This window comes from Drosophila ficusphila, unplaced genomic scaffold (genome assembly GCF_018152265.1).
Source record: "Drosophila ficusphila isolate 14025-0441.05 unplaced genomic scaffold, ASM1815226v1 contig_106, whole genome shotgun sequence".
Classification (NCBI taxonomy): Eukaryota; Metazoa; Arthropoda; class Insecta; order Diptera; family Drosophilidae; genus Drosophila; species Drosophila ficusphila.
In genome coordinates, this window is record NW_025063993.1 from 1,708,190 (window position 1) to 1,721,716 (window position 13,527).

General features: G+C 48.1%; 1 protein-coding gene across 1 annotated transcript in view; it reads right to left on the bottom strand.

The window, feature by feature from the left end:
- Positions 1-13,527, bottom strand: part of LOC108088789 (putative phosphatidate phosphatase) — a 58,263-nt gene that overhangs the window by 19,392 nt on the left and 25,344 nt on the right. The gene's annotated exons all lie outside the window — the stretch shown is intronic.

Genomic DNA, 13,527 nt, shown 5'->3' on the forward strand with positions numbered 1-13,527 from the left:
AACCATCCGACCATCCGACCATTCCTTTCCACCGCCCACTGGCCAGCGAGGCGTGTTGCAAGTCTAAGCTGGCAAAAGTTTACGGCCACACATACAAATTAACTTGACCAGAGCAACAGACAGAACCGAGATCCGAGAGCCACGCCCACTTTGTCAAACACACACGGTGGGGGGGCGGAGGGAGGGGGTAAGTTTGGGGCATGGAGCATGGAAATCCGAAACCGAAACGAGCTCCGGCCATTCAGCTGACTTTAATAAAAAGTTTTCCTTTTTCCCTGTTGCACACACAAAAACTTTCTCCACACGGACACGGAGTGCCTTCGCATTGGCACTCGCATTCGCATTTCCCTTGGCCTTCGGCCGCCCTTCTAGTTGGACGCATTGAGGCGTTAAAGTCAACTTAAGCTGGCCGGCTCAGATTCCCCCGCCGGGAAAATGCGTTCCCAGTCCGCCCAGTCCGGACAGTCCGCAAATGTAAATTGACATTTTCGAGTGCACGATTGAGCAAATGAACGTTTTTTTCCTCCTCCGCCGAGTTCGCTCTCTCTGCTGCTCGGACGTCCTGTGTCTCGAGTCCTGCGTTCAGTATCCCGGGGTAATGGCAGTCAAGTTGTTGGATTAGCACCGTGAGCCTCCCAAGAACACGGATCGAAGAGCGCCCAACAGCCGAGGTTGGGAAAGACATGCATGGGCTGCTTGATGATATGCAAAGCATTATTAGCCGGTTGGAGGAGGCGGAGGTGGATGAGGATGAGGAGGAAGATGAGGAGGCTGCCGGAGGACATCATTAGCATTCCTGAGTCCGAGCTCAGGCCATAATTTATGCGCTTAAGTTGTGTTCCGGTTAAGTTTAGTCCGCCCGTCCCAGCACGCCTTCTTCGTTAATTAAACCCGATGTAAGTCGGCTTGAGGTTGGGGATTAGTCAAGGGCCACGCATAGATTAGGTATCCGAGTGTCCTGGCCAGGACTCCAGCGTCTTTTTATCTCCGGCCTCGCAGGTGAGTCCCGGCATGCGGTCCCCGAACGGAGCTTATAATCGAGGGAGGGTGAGCGGCCAAGCTCTCTTTGATCGCACCCAAACTGCAGGAAAGACAAATGTTTCTACTTAGGAAAATCTGCCAAAATCATCTCGCTCCGGACGGAGACGGAAACTGAAATTGACAGCGCTCAGACTCGAGCACAAAACTTTCTCCGCCTCAGTGTGCATTTTCCAGCGTCATGTCGGCGCAGACATTTCGGGGGGACGAAGGGACGGAGAGGGAGGAGCAGGAGGAGCAGGAGCAGGACTGGAGCAGGACCCAAAGGGCCCATTACAAAGGCTTGAGGCCTTCAAATGCCTTTTGGCATATGATTCATTTGTGGTCCGCCGGGGAAACTTTTACGGCAGACACACACACACCGCTCACACACATACTCACACAGTTGACTTATTTGCATAATTTACGGAGGAACGAGGAGCCACAGCCATCACTTCCCCTTCGATTCCCTGTGATGTCAGTAGTCTAGTTTATAGAAATGTTGCCCTGACAGACATTCGATTTCCGGTTGCATTTTCATAAACATGCTCGGGAGAGATTTTTTCGAACTTTGCATGAAATATTGATCGGCTGCCAGCTTTCAAGTTCGCCACCTTTCCTCTTGCCCTTTCCTGCTCCGCCTGAAAGCCCGGAGCCATTCCTTACAGTTTCCTGTCATCGTCTGAAACTGAAACTGGGCAGGACAAACAACCTCACATTTGTATCCCATGGCCAAGCTCCCCCCTGCGCTCTGGATTTTTATTTATATGACAACATATTTCGTAGCCGCACCGTTAAACTTATGTTTTGGTCAATTTTTTACTGCAAATCCCGGCCATTTGCATCTTTTCGCACATTTCATTGCAAATTAATTCGGGCCGCAATGTATTTTATGAGCAACCTTTTTGCCGCTCGCAGTTGATTCATGTGTGGCATATTTCTGTGGCAGAACTCGAGCTAACCCAAATCCCCTGATTGATTGAGCCACATGACACACAGAACTCTGCGCTGGATGGGCTTACTATATTTGCTTGAGCGCTCGCCCCACAATCGGATCAGATCGAAAGTCCCTGAATTGAGCCAATTATTCTGCCCCTTGTGTCAAAGCAGCCGAGGAGGAGACGACTAATTAAAATGCCCGAGCTCGAGTACCGCTCGAGAAGAAATATGATTTGACTTGATTCGAGCGGCTCCCGCTTTATTTACTATCAATCAAGCACTCTGACCCAGATCCGAATATTCCGGCATGGAAATCTATCGAGAATTGCGTGGGAGGCAATCCACTGGAGATGAGTTCAATTTCCCATGATGGATGGAGACCCGGCTGCATGCGAAGTGGCAGCTTAAACTCCCCACCCAGCCCCATAATTCACCGGGGATTGCCCTTTAGCAATTGCAGCAGCTCGCCACACGAAAATTCATTGGAATAAAATTTTAATCATTCGCAAGCCGAACTGGTTCCCTCTGGTGCCCTCTCCGTTGAAGATTCGCTCCTCGCTCGGGCGGCGCAAAAAATATAATTTATATAAGGCCCAGCACACAAACAAGCGTCATTAAGCATATTTGGCCAGTCCAGCTGGGTTGAGGGTTGTGGAGGGGTTGGCCCAAAAGCAGGGCCTCTGACATTGCGCCGCATGTAGAAATGAAATTTATGAAGACTGCAGGGAAGAATTACGGGGCACGGATCCGCGATGCCAGATGTCCCTTCGCCTTATTTATGGCGGCGATGATAAGATGTCAGGTTCTCCGGGATCGCCGTGAGTCACTTGGTCCACATCCACCTCATCGATGCGCAATTTGTCGTTAATTTCTGCGGTTCGCAGTAGACCTGCTAGCTTTCCCCGCGGCCAATGGATAATTGCCTCGATTTGAATTCACTGCCGTGGCTGTCAGATGAATCAACTGCGGGTTCGCGGAATTCAATTGAATCGATTTGGATTCATATGCATGCGGCGTAGGCCGGGGGACTGAAGCCACATGCGTACGTGCGCCGCTCCGGAGAAGTCCGGAGATCTCCGCAATATATGGTATCTGGTGTGTATATGCCCTGTCAGATTCCCAACTTGACGTTGGCGCCGCCCATGGCCCAAGTTCCCAACGTCGTCGCGATTACGTGATGTTTTAATCAATTCTCGCTTGCCGCATTTGCAAATCGACGGGGAAAGGGCAGCAAAACGGAACGCCTTCATGTAAACAAACGCAGGGCTGCAAGTGCAAAAATTATGGCAGAGCCGCGGTCGAAAATGTTTATGCAAATTCTCAAATGTTTTAATTGATTAACGAGCAGCGAAGTGTGCCGCGGAACCTTCTTCCCTTCCCGAAGTATTTTTACTGTTGTCATTGCATATTCAACACGAACACAAGAATTCTCTGGTTATTAATTTGCCCCAAAAAGATAATGATTTGCAAAGCGATGATGGGGGCTGGAAAATAGCTTTATTATTGTCAGCAAAAATATTTTTGTAATACTCAAAGAGTGAAGGTCTTTCGACTTTTAAGCCAGGTCAAGAGTTAAGTGAGTCTCCGAACGCATACAACTAAAAGGCATTCAAGATCCATTGCAAGTACGTGTTTATTTTCTCTTTTCTGATTCGAAAAAGAAAATTGGGCTAAATCGAGATTACGGGAAGGCTCTTCCCCTCGAAACCTAATTACCTATAGAGCTAAAGCGAGATCCCTTTGGCCGCAGCTGTCGCTCGCCTGAAGCCCCACTGTGGTCACTCCACTTCAGTGCCCGGCGCCCATTAAAACCAAAACTCAAACTTGACCGCCGGAGCCGACAACGTCAAGTGCTTTGCAGACAACACACATTCGGAGGAGGGGAGAGAGGAAGGGGGAGGAAAAGGAGCCCCAAGTTGAAAAACCAATAAACAAAAACCGAAGGGGGAGGCGGAGCGGGAGGGCAGGGAAACGCACTCCGAGGACCTGGGCCGTTGGGAAATAAATTACATACAAAATAACTGCAGTACATGTAAATAAAAGGGGCAGCCGGGGGCCACCGCAGGCAGCGCTCCCCGGAGTCCTGGTCGGCAGTCCTGGCCGGCAGTTCTGGCCGGCAGTCTTGGGTGCTCCACTGCCTGGCTGCTCCCTGGACTGCTTTCCCGGTCGTGTCTGACCGACGTCAGCGTCTCATCAACCGGCAGCCGAGCAAAAAGTCAGCTCGGAAGCAGTCAGCAGACGGCAGGCAGCCATTGTCCTGCGAGAGTGTGTGCTCGTGACGACCAAAGGACTTTCATGCTGGCCACATGGCTGCTGTCCGGGCAGCGACATTTTGACGGCCCTCGCACGGACCTGCAAGAAGGGGGAGCGGGGTGGGGATGGCGATGGCGATGGGAGCATGGAGCTCGAGGCCCGAGGCCAGAAGTATCACTTGTCAGATTAATTTACGTGTTTGTCCTGCCGCCGCAGCGGAAAGAGCCAGGACCCCCAACCCTTTGCCCTGCGTGCGTCCTGACAAAGAAATCAGCTACTGCCACTGTTGCTATTGCTGTTTCTGTTGCTTTTGCTGTTGCTGTTGCTGTTGCCACCGCTTCTGTGGTGTTGCACATGCAAAAACCGGAGCTGAGGCATGTCGCCGTCGCATTTGCTTGGAGTGGCCGCTGCACAGACCGCACTCCAATTCCAACCGCTCCTCGCAAGCAGGACGGGAAAAGTTGTGTCCTTTAATATGCTGCAAACTTAAATGGACAAGTGCAATGTACATTAATATTACCGGAGAACTCTCGAGCTGGCCGGCCACGCCCCACACCCTCCGACCCTGCCCCTTGGTTCCTTGTTGTTTGGCATTTTTCAATTTGCAACCCATAGGCTGACAAAGTGCACAAGTGGCCCAGGAAAGGGTGCCGAAAACAATGGGAAGATAAAATATATTATTTTCTTAGATTAAAAACTCATTTAAACACAATAAATCAAATAGAAATTATTATAATTGCTGGTAATAAAGCTTGGACAGCATTTATCATGACGAAAAGAAGTGGAACTCGGAGCACTAGTGTGGGACCTCCGAACTAATTTTATTTTTATTAAGGCTTCTATGTTTAATAGCTATTAAAGTTGTTAATCGGATGTTAATAGACTTAGACGTTAAATCAACTGGCTCCTGTTTTCTTCCACTCGTACATTTTTCACCCACTGTCGTTGTCCCTTTTGCCTGCACCCATCCTGTCCACTGCTTGATTTCAAGTTTTAATTTATGCAAATTGTTGCTATTTGTTGTCCCTGTTGCTGTTATTTTTACACATGTGTTCGTCTCCCTTTGCTTCCCACTCCCACTTCCCGCCTTCCGCTCCCAATTCGCCCTCATCCTAGTTGGTGCATTAATGTTTGCTTTGGACGAATTTAAATTCTCTGCCACATCCCCACCACCCACTCTTCGCACTCCTCCTGCAACTCTGGGTACACAATCAATTGCAGCCTCTCTCCTTTCGGTTCGATGCCATCGATAAGGATAATGGAAAATTTATTAGTTTAATTGAATTTCTAAGGCGGAAGTTTTACGTTTACGTAATGATATCGTCCTCGTCCTTTCGCATCCTTTCGCATGCCAGGACACAGGCTCCTTGTTGTCGACGGTGGCTGCGGCGGTTTGTACACATTGTCTCCATCTCCCCACAAAGAGCGTGTGTGCTCTGCGCTCGCTTTTAGTTTGGGGCTCCGTTCGGTCCGATAATTTATTAATGAATGCATTTGCCTACCACTTTTTGGGTCTTTTTTCGCAGCAGACGACGACACTTGAACTCTCACACAGCGAAAAACAGCCGTTCAATCAGTTCGGTTTTTTTTTAAGGTATTTTAAGAGGAATTTGCTATGTCGAAAGTGTTTCTATAAATACTTTATGATGGGACTCCTTAAATGGCAACTCAAAACTAGCCAGTCAATCATGTTTTAGTTACTCTTTAGGGTTTGTTAAAATACTCTAGCTAGTTCTGTTTCATAAGGGGCACTACATAACCACATTTAAGAGGATTTTTAAAATCATTTTACTGTGTATTAAATTCCTTTGAACGCCTTTAAAATGTAACTCTCTTTTATAGGATTATCTTTAAGTTTTAAAGTAGGCCTCCATTTAATTTTAAAAGGAATATAAATAAAGACTTCCTCTCTCACATTTTATCTTTGTTCCTCAGAGGCAATATGGTAAAGTTCGCAGTTGAAATTGATTTTTTCGTGCTGGTGAAGTTTTGCAATTATCCAGGCCGCGATCCCGTAAGTTTCGATATGTTCTTATCGCTCGGGGAGCCCGTGTAGCCTTCGCCTACTTCCGCTGGAATCCTCATTTCCGGTACCCCTGAAACAGGGCTAGACAAATTTGTTCTTTCCCCGACCAGTTCCATTTTATCGAGTTTTTAAAGGCTCGAGTTAATCAGTGGAAACAAGGACGGCAGCTCAGGGAAATGGTTGAACGGGGTTGGAATGGGGCTGACTGGGAAGGTGTGGCGGCTAGTCCACTAGTCCAAAACGGAGTGCCCAACGGGCGGCTGGCTGATGGACGGATAGAGCGGGCCAAACACAACACTTGGCCAAAACAGCTGCAGAGCTCAGAGCTGAGTGACCTGGAACGGTGACTCTGGGGAATGGGGAAGGGGGAAGGGGGAAGGGGGCTGCATGGCCAACGGTAGCTGGCCAAGTGGCCACCCTCGCTGCCATCAAGTGGTCAAAAGTGGCGCCCGGCGCAAATGGCAAAAGCCAAAATGATGAAAGTGCTGCGCACCCCAATCGTTCCATCGCCCTTTGCGCTGTCGTCGATGTGGAGCGCACATCAAAGGTGCAAACGGTGCTGCAGGGCTTTGGATTGGCACTCGAAGGTTCGGTGAGTGGGTGGTGGCTTGCTGGGTGGATAGGTGGATAGGTGTGAGGCCCACGGTGTGCCACTTTGCATAAATGACGGGGGACGAATCGCGGAGGGGGACTGAAAATAATAAACAAGCAATACGCACGAGGTGGGGGAGCGGAGCAGGATCAATGGACGTGGCTCCTTCCGTGACCTTTGGGTGCCTTTTAATGTGGCTTGCCAGGCAGACACCCCTGCAATTTGCAATTAATCAGCCAGCAGGCAAACACGGGTCCTGTTCCTGTTCCTGCTGCATTAACTCCGGCCAAGTCCAAGGCGGAAAAAGCCCCAGACAGTCAGGCAGTCAGACAAACAGACAAACAGACAGTTGCAGTTGCACACACTGATAGGAACGCAGTTGCAGCAAGCTCATAAATTAACTCGATCTGAAGTCTCGGCGGCGAAAGGGTTAATTTCGAAAATATTTTAATAGCCACCCCGTCAGGCGGTCAGAATGGGATCCTTATTTATTCAGCATTTGGCAGCTCTAAATTTAATTTCCACACAAGAGCCAATATGACCAGCGAACTGCATTAGAGGCAGGCCAATAGACAGTGAACGCGGGGAGGGGGGAAGCACCGATGCCCGGCTTTAATCACGCCTCAGCGGATTGTTTTAGCAGGCCCTTGAAGGTCGTAAACCAACTTTAGCGAGGAACAAATTCCTGCCTCTTCAGACTCCGTTCGAAGCGAAAATATAATTCAAAAAAATAACAAATGGCAATTTTATGGAGTGGGCCGCCTGCCAGGAGACGACTGCCGCCTCGGTAGGTGTTGTCTACTTATAAGACAGAGGACACCACCCCAAATCCACTGCCAAGTTCGGAGCCGAGTAGCACATGTGCGGAGTCTCGTTGGCAAAAGGCAAGCCGAGAAAATAAGTCATTAAAATGCGGATTACCAAAAGCGTAGAAGTGGATTTTGCATGTTATTTGCGCGACGCAGTGCAGACTTTAGACATTGTTGGGCTGGAATTCGGTGGGTCCCGTCACATCGGCTCACTCGACTGACTGACAGAGGGCCTGGGAGGCAGGAGAAGCTCGGATGGGACCGCTAAGCCCTCTGTCTCTGTCTGACAGCTGGGCGGGATTGAAGCGGAGCTGGGTTGGAGTGGAGCCGCAGTAGAAGCAGGCTCTTTTCAGCAAGCGGAATATTTATTAATGATCCTTTTTAAGATTTTGCGTGGCAAGCCAACATAACTCACTTGGGCCATAAAACCAGTCGAGTCGGGGCAAGAAATAGTTCCCCACAACTGTGGCGAAAGTGATCAGTAGAACGGGAGAGTTGTTTATGAGCTCCGCTCACCATTATCTCCACAACTCATGTTTACCTGGCTCATTATCTAACCATCTAAGCACCTCATAATTCCCCTCTAACTCTCACAAGCATCCGACTGCGAACCCTCGTTACACAGATTGGAGCGACTCACTTCCCAACTTGCCAGCAATCCGAAAAATGTCTTAAATGCCAATTAATTTTGGACCGCTGCGAACTGTCAAAGTCGAGAGCGATCCGAACTCCTTCCTCAGATACTTCTCTCCAGAAATTCCGAGAATATTCAAGACACACTTCCCGGCTCCTCGCAGCGTTTGTATTTTATGTGGATTATTTTCGCAGCTTATTGGCCTGGCTTTGGCTCCGTGTTTCTTTGATTTTAATTTTTAATATCAGAAACGTAAAAATCATAAAAAGATACACCGCCTAAGCCCACGCAGCGATTGTCCGCCCGTCCGTCAGTCCGTCGGTCCGTCGGTCAGCGGATTTGTCAGGGGTTTTGTTTACGATCTTTTAAGCCTGGTTTATGACGCCGCCGCTTCGATCGATTCATCCGCGAAATTCTGTTATTTTATTTGCCTCGAAATTAGCAATTAATTTTGTGGCCAGACAGGAGAACGGAGTCGAAGATGGGTGTGGGCGTGGCCCACGATGGTTTTTTTTTTTGGAGGCTGACCCTCTGACTCAGCTTTCCAGTGTGAATGAATATGATGGGAACGCTGGAAGAGTCGAATTAATTTGTTTTACGCGGAATGTGAATGGGAATTAATGCGAGTAGTGCAGGTGCATTCCTCGAACGTGAAGATAGGTCAAGAACTCAACAAAGAAATCAATAACCAGTGCAATTACTCTGCCGCTACCGCGATTCAGCCGCCCTTCGACTACACTCCATAAATATACAGAAATCTTGTAGGTTAATCTGGATATGACAGCTAATTTTTTATGGCATCAAGAGTGCGGCTGCCGGTCGTCCAGGGCCCCATTCAGGACGGAGATTCTTGGCCGGCTTTCAGCACGATGCCTAATCCCCATTTAACATGCATACGCGAATGTGTCGCGCCTTAAAGACGCCATAAATTTTCATTTTCAATAAAAATAACGAGGAAATGTATAATTTTTCTTCCCCTCCCAGTTTCCCAGCTCCCCAGTTGCCTTTGCTGCTGGCAGTGCAAGTGCGTAGAACAAAGCCGGCGGAGTCGAGAGGACTGGATGGTCGGGGAGCCGTGAAATGCGTTCAATAAATTTCGCAGTCAAATCCGCCGCGGAGTCCAGGAGGCCAGAAAACCAGGGGATAGGGGATAACTCTGGGCACTGAGTTCGGATCCGGCGACAGTTACTCCTCGCGCATTATTTTTTGCCGGCGTTTTGCGATTTTAATGCGAAAACATTTCCACATAAGCGATTTTTCACGTAAATCAAAAGCCGGCTCGATGATGGAGTTTGGGTTCTCGCTGGGATCGGAGTGGCATTGGAGTGGGATCGGGATCGACATGTGTCGCATGTGGCCTTTGCCCCGCCACCCCATTTGCAACTACAAGATTAATTCGCTCGCTTTTTGCTCGAGTGCAAATTACAAAATTACTTCATTTCCTTTTGGCATTTCTCAATTTCTGCTGAATTCCACGCTGTCGCTGCACTCAGTCGCCAGCCTCCTCTTCGCATTCGACATTTCTCGGCGTAGAGAGTCGCTTTGTTTTCACGTGAATTTAAATTTATAAATATTTAAGTATTATGATAGACGAGATGGGACAGCTGCTAGTCTCGCCAGCTCCGCCGCAGGTTGTTGGGCAAACAGAACCGAGAAATGTAGATGGAGATGGAGATGGTGGTGGAGACAGTCATATCGAGCCGAGCTTGGCCAGACAGCCGAGCCTCAGCCTCAGCCTCGACATGATAAAAATGAATCTTTGATGTCATTTGGGTTTTTGTATGGAAATTTGTTTTAATGAAAAAGGGCACAGCAACTACAGTCTGTGTGCTGCTTCTGTTAATGAAATTTGCTCGGGTGGAGGAAGGGCCTGCGGAGCCACAGAGAGCCCTTTATTTACCAAAAATATTAAATGCTTAAATAAAACATGAGGCTGCCGTAGGGAGGAAACTGTTTGTGGTCTGCTTTTAGCAGCATAGCAGGCAATCTGCAGAGCTTGGCCAGAAACAGGAGTCGGACCTAAGTGATTGTTTAATTAAATGTCTAACACTCCACCTGTTGCCCCGCCCGACCCCTTTCCCCATCAGAACTCCATCCAATTAACGTCAAAATAATGCTTCATACCTGATATCGAGACTCGCCCGGAGAAGATTCGTCTAATAGGCGCATCAATCAGTTGGCTGTACTCATAAAACACCAGAGCCCCAGTGGAAATAAAACATATAGACTTCTAAGGGGGAGTTGCGGACGATGCCTTCGCGTTCGTGGTGCACATGCACATTTACATCTTTCGCTGCGCTTCGTTTCTTTTGAAGTGGCTAGCCACACCGCATAGTTGCCGCGTACGTCTGCGCATCCACAACTCACAGATAAAAAGCGAACAGCGAACAGCACTCCCCACTCCGCTCTCCCCGTTCTGATCCCGCGCTTAATTGTTAAGACAAATCATACGCTAATGGCCATAAAACGAAGTGAGCGCAGTGCATTCATGAGATACGCGAACGCGAAACGTGTGCGCCGTAAAAACAAAACTCTGCCCCCCGCCCTTTTCCCTTTTTCCCTTTTCCTTTTTCCCACCCAGCAGCCCACTCTGCGCTCTGGAGCACACATTAAAAATTAAATAAACAATTTGCTGCAGTTTCATCGGAAAATGTGTGATTAAATGCGGTTCGTTTTGAGGAGTTTGGCCCTGCTTTTATGGCCTTCTCTCCCCCGAACTTGTACTGTGTCTTAGTACTTTTTCAGCTTGTTTTCCCAAATGAAATATAGTACTGTATTCGAGATGCATTTTCGGTTTTGGGCCATCAATTTTATGGCAAGCGGATGTGTTATGGGTTCCTGGTAAGCGAAGGAGGCTGGAGAGCGGAGGAGTCCTCCCCACCCACTTAGCACCGCCACTTATCTGCGGCATGACTTTCCCAAGCAATTTTCAAAGCAGGCGTTTTAAATGAACACCGACCACAATTTAGGCAAATCATCCTGTCAATCGCGCCACTAATTGGCTCAGCGAATGCTTGCAGAGAAATTGTGGCCGCAGGACACTGGTTTCCACTGCCATCTCCCCGATCTAGGAATCTGGCCAAATCAAAGTTAATACAAGTGCCAATTGCCAATTGCCCCTCCTCCGTGATCCCTGCAATCGAAGCTGTCAATCAGCTGCACTTCGGCACAACCCGTTTTTATGTCTCTCTTCTCCCAAGTCGTAACTCTCGGAAATTTGTTTCCGCTTTTGGTCCTGAAAGTGGCAGCGAATCCGCCCGGTCCCCCGGTGCGTTACCAATTTTAAAGTTGGCATTCCTGCCCTGGCCGCCCTTTGCAGCAATTACCAAACCACACAACAGTCGTTCAACGGCAGAGTAAAAACGACTTAAAAATAGACAAGGGAACTGCCTGAACGCTCGCCGGGATGTTCGTATGTGGAAAAGGGGAGCCCCAAAAGGGGTCCACATATTGTCGAATGCTGTTGCACCTCCCCCTCCTCCTCCACCCCCTCCTCCTCCTCCCACAAACTGCTGTTCGCTGCTGGCTGGATGGCTGGCTTCAATTTCGAGACAATCGCAAATTGACAATCAAAGTCTTCAAAGACAGTGAAAACTGCTGCGGCGAACAACAGCCGAAAAGCATCTGAAAAGAGCCAGCACGGCATCTTTTCTCGGATGGAAACGTGTGTGCGGCTTTCTGTGTGTGCCGTCTGCGTCGCAAAAGCATTTGATTTAAATTGAGTTTGCGAAATTTTCGTTGATTTGATTGAAGCAACTAAACTTGCACCGAGCGGAACCAACTATGGCCCAACAACGAAATAAGCCAGCAGCTCCAGAGTGGGATCTTATGTTGACTTGTGGACTCCTTTCCTCCTAGCTCAATAAAACGAACTTTAAGTCTATTGTTCTAACTTACCAGGTTTTCCAAGTGCATATTCTAGACTCGTCTGCATTGCACTGCAAATGCAAAGCTGGTACTTAAATCACTTTAGATGCATTCATTAGTGTTATAAGATTGTTGACTTAAACGTACTAAGAAAGAAAAAACTCGATTGATTTTTATTTTGCCATGCAATGCTTTAAAAATAAACTGAGAATTTGTATCTTTAAAACAAGTTTATTAAAACGAAACGGAGAGGGAATCGATCTTAAACCTTTCATGCCACAAAGGTATTTAGCCAACCAAAATTCAAAACAAATCGGGACTTTGATATTTACAAATGGAGTTGCTATTGCATTTGAATTTGTTTTCATCGATAAAAATAAGCAGAAAATCAATAAAAACGTTTGCCAAACTCGCAAGATTTGTATTATTTCGTGAGTCATATTTCGTGATGACTTTTCTTAAAGGAAGCTCCCTGAGTTGTACGTCCTCTTCAACTGAAGACGTATATTGGGTACGTATAATAGCCCAGTCATTAAGGACCGCTAGCCACTTTTCTCTAATCTCTAATGGGCTCACTCATAAACATTTTACTCTACAGCGGTGTCGATGCTTATCTGCTGCTTTCACCGACATTTGGCCGAAGGCTGAATGGATACGAGTTCCTTGATGCCAACTAAAACTGGTCGAGAGTTGTGAGTACAGCGATTTTGTCACCTCTGTGAGCGGGCCGCGTCACATCATCATTATTATCGTTTTATTGTCATCCAGATCCGAGTGGAGGAGCCGAGATGGGGCTCGTGGACAATCTGGCACCCACATGCTCCTCCGCTCCGCCGAACTAAACGACGCGGCGAGTGGCTCATTAAGTCGTAAAACCGCTTTAATCGCCGCCGTCTTCGGACCCACCTCCGTCTCAAGTTGGAGGTCTCCTCTAGCTCTGTGGTCGAAGAGTCGCTTGCGAATCCATAAGGAGTTAATAAAAAACACGAAATCACGGCGCTCTCCGACATCGGCTGTAAAAATAAAGAAATTTATACTCCTAACTTCTACTTCCACCACAAATGCGACCCGTTGCTGCTCTGGTTTTATATTTAAGGCCCACGGAGACATTTCATTGCGCGCTGAATGGGGGAGCACATCCGCCACTTGTCTGTGTGTAATATGAAATGTCTCATTATCATTTGTCGGTTTGTTTATTTTCGGATTTCGGATTTCAGAGATGGGGAAGGGACTGGGGTCTGGGGACTGGGAGAATTTCGCAGGATGAGTCGTGGCCCCACAAGAGCGGGAGTTCGGACTGGCCCGGCGAATCTGTGTTGAACATACATTCAGCCATTTAATAGCCATCGATTGTCGTTGTTAACATAAACTTGAACTTGTAGACAAGCGA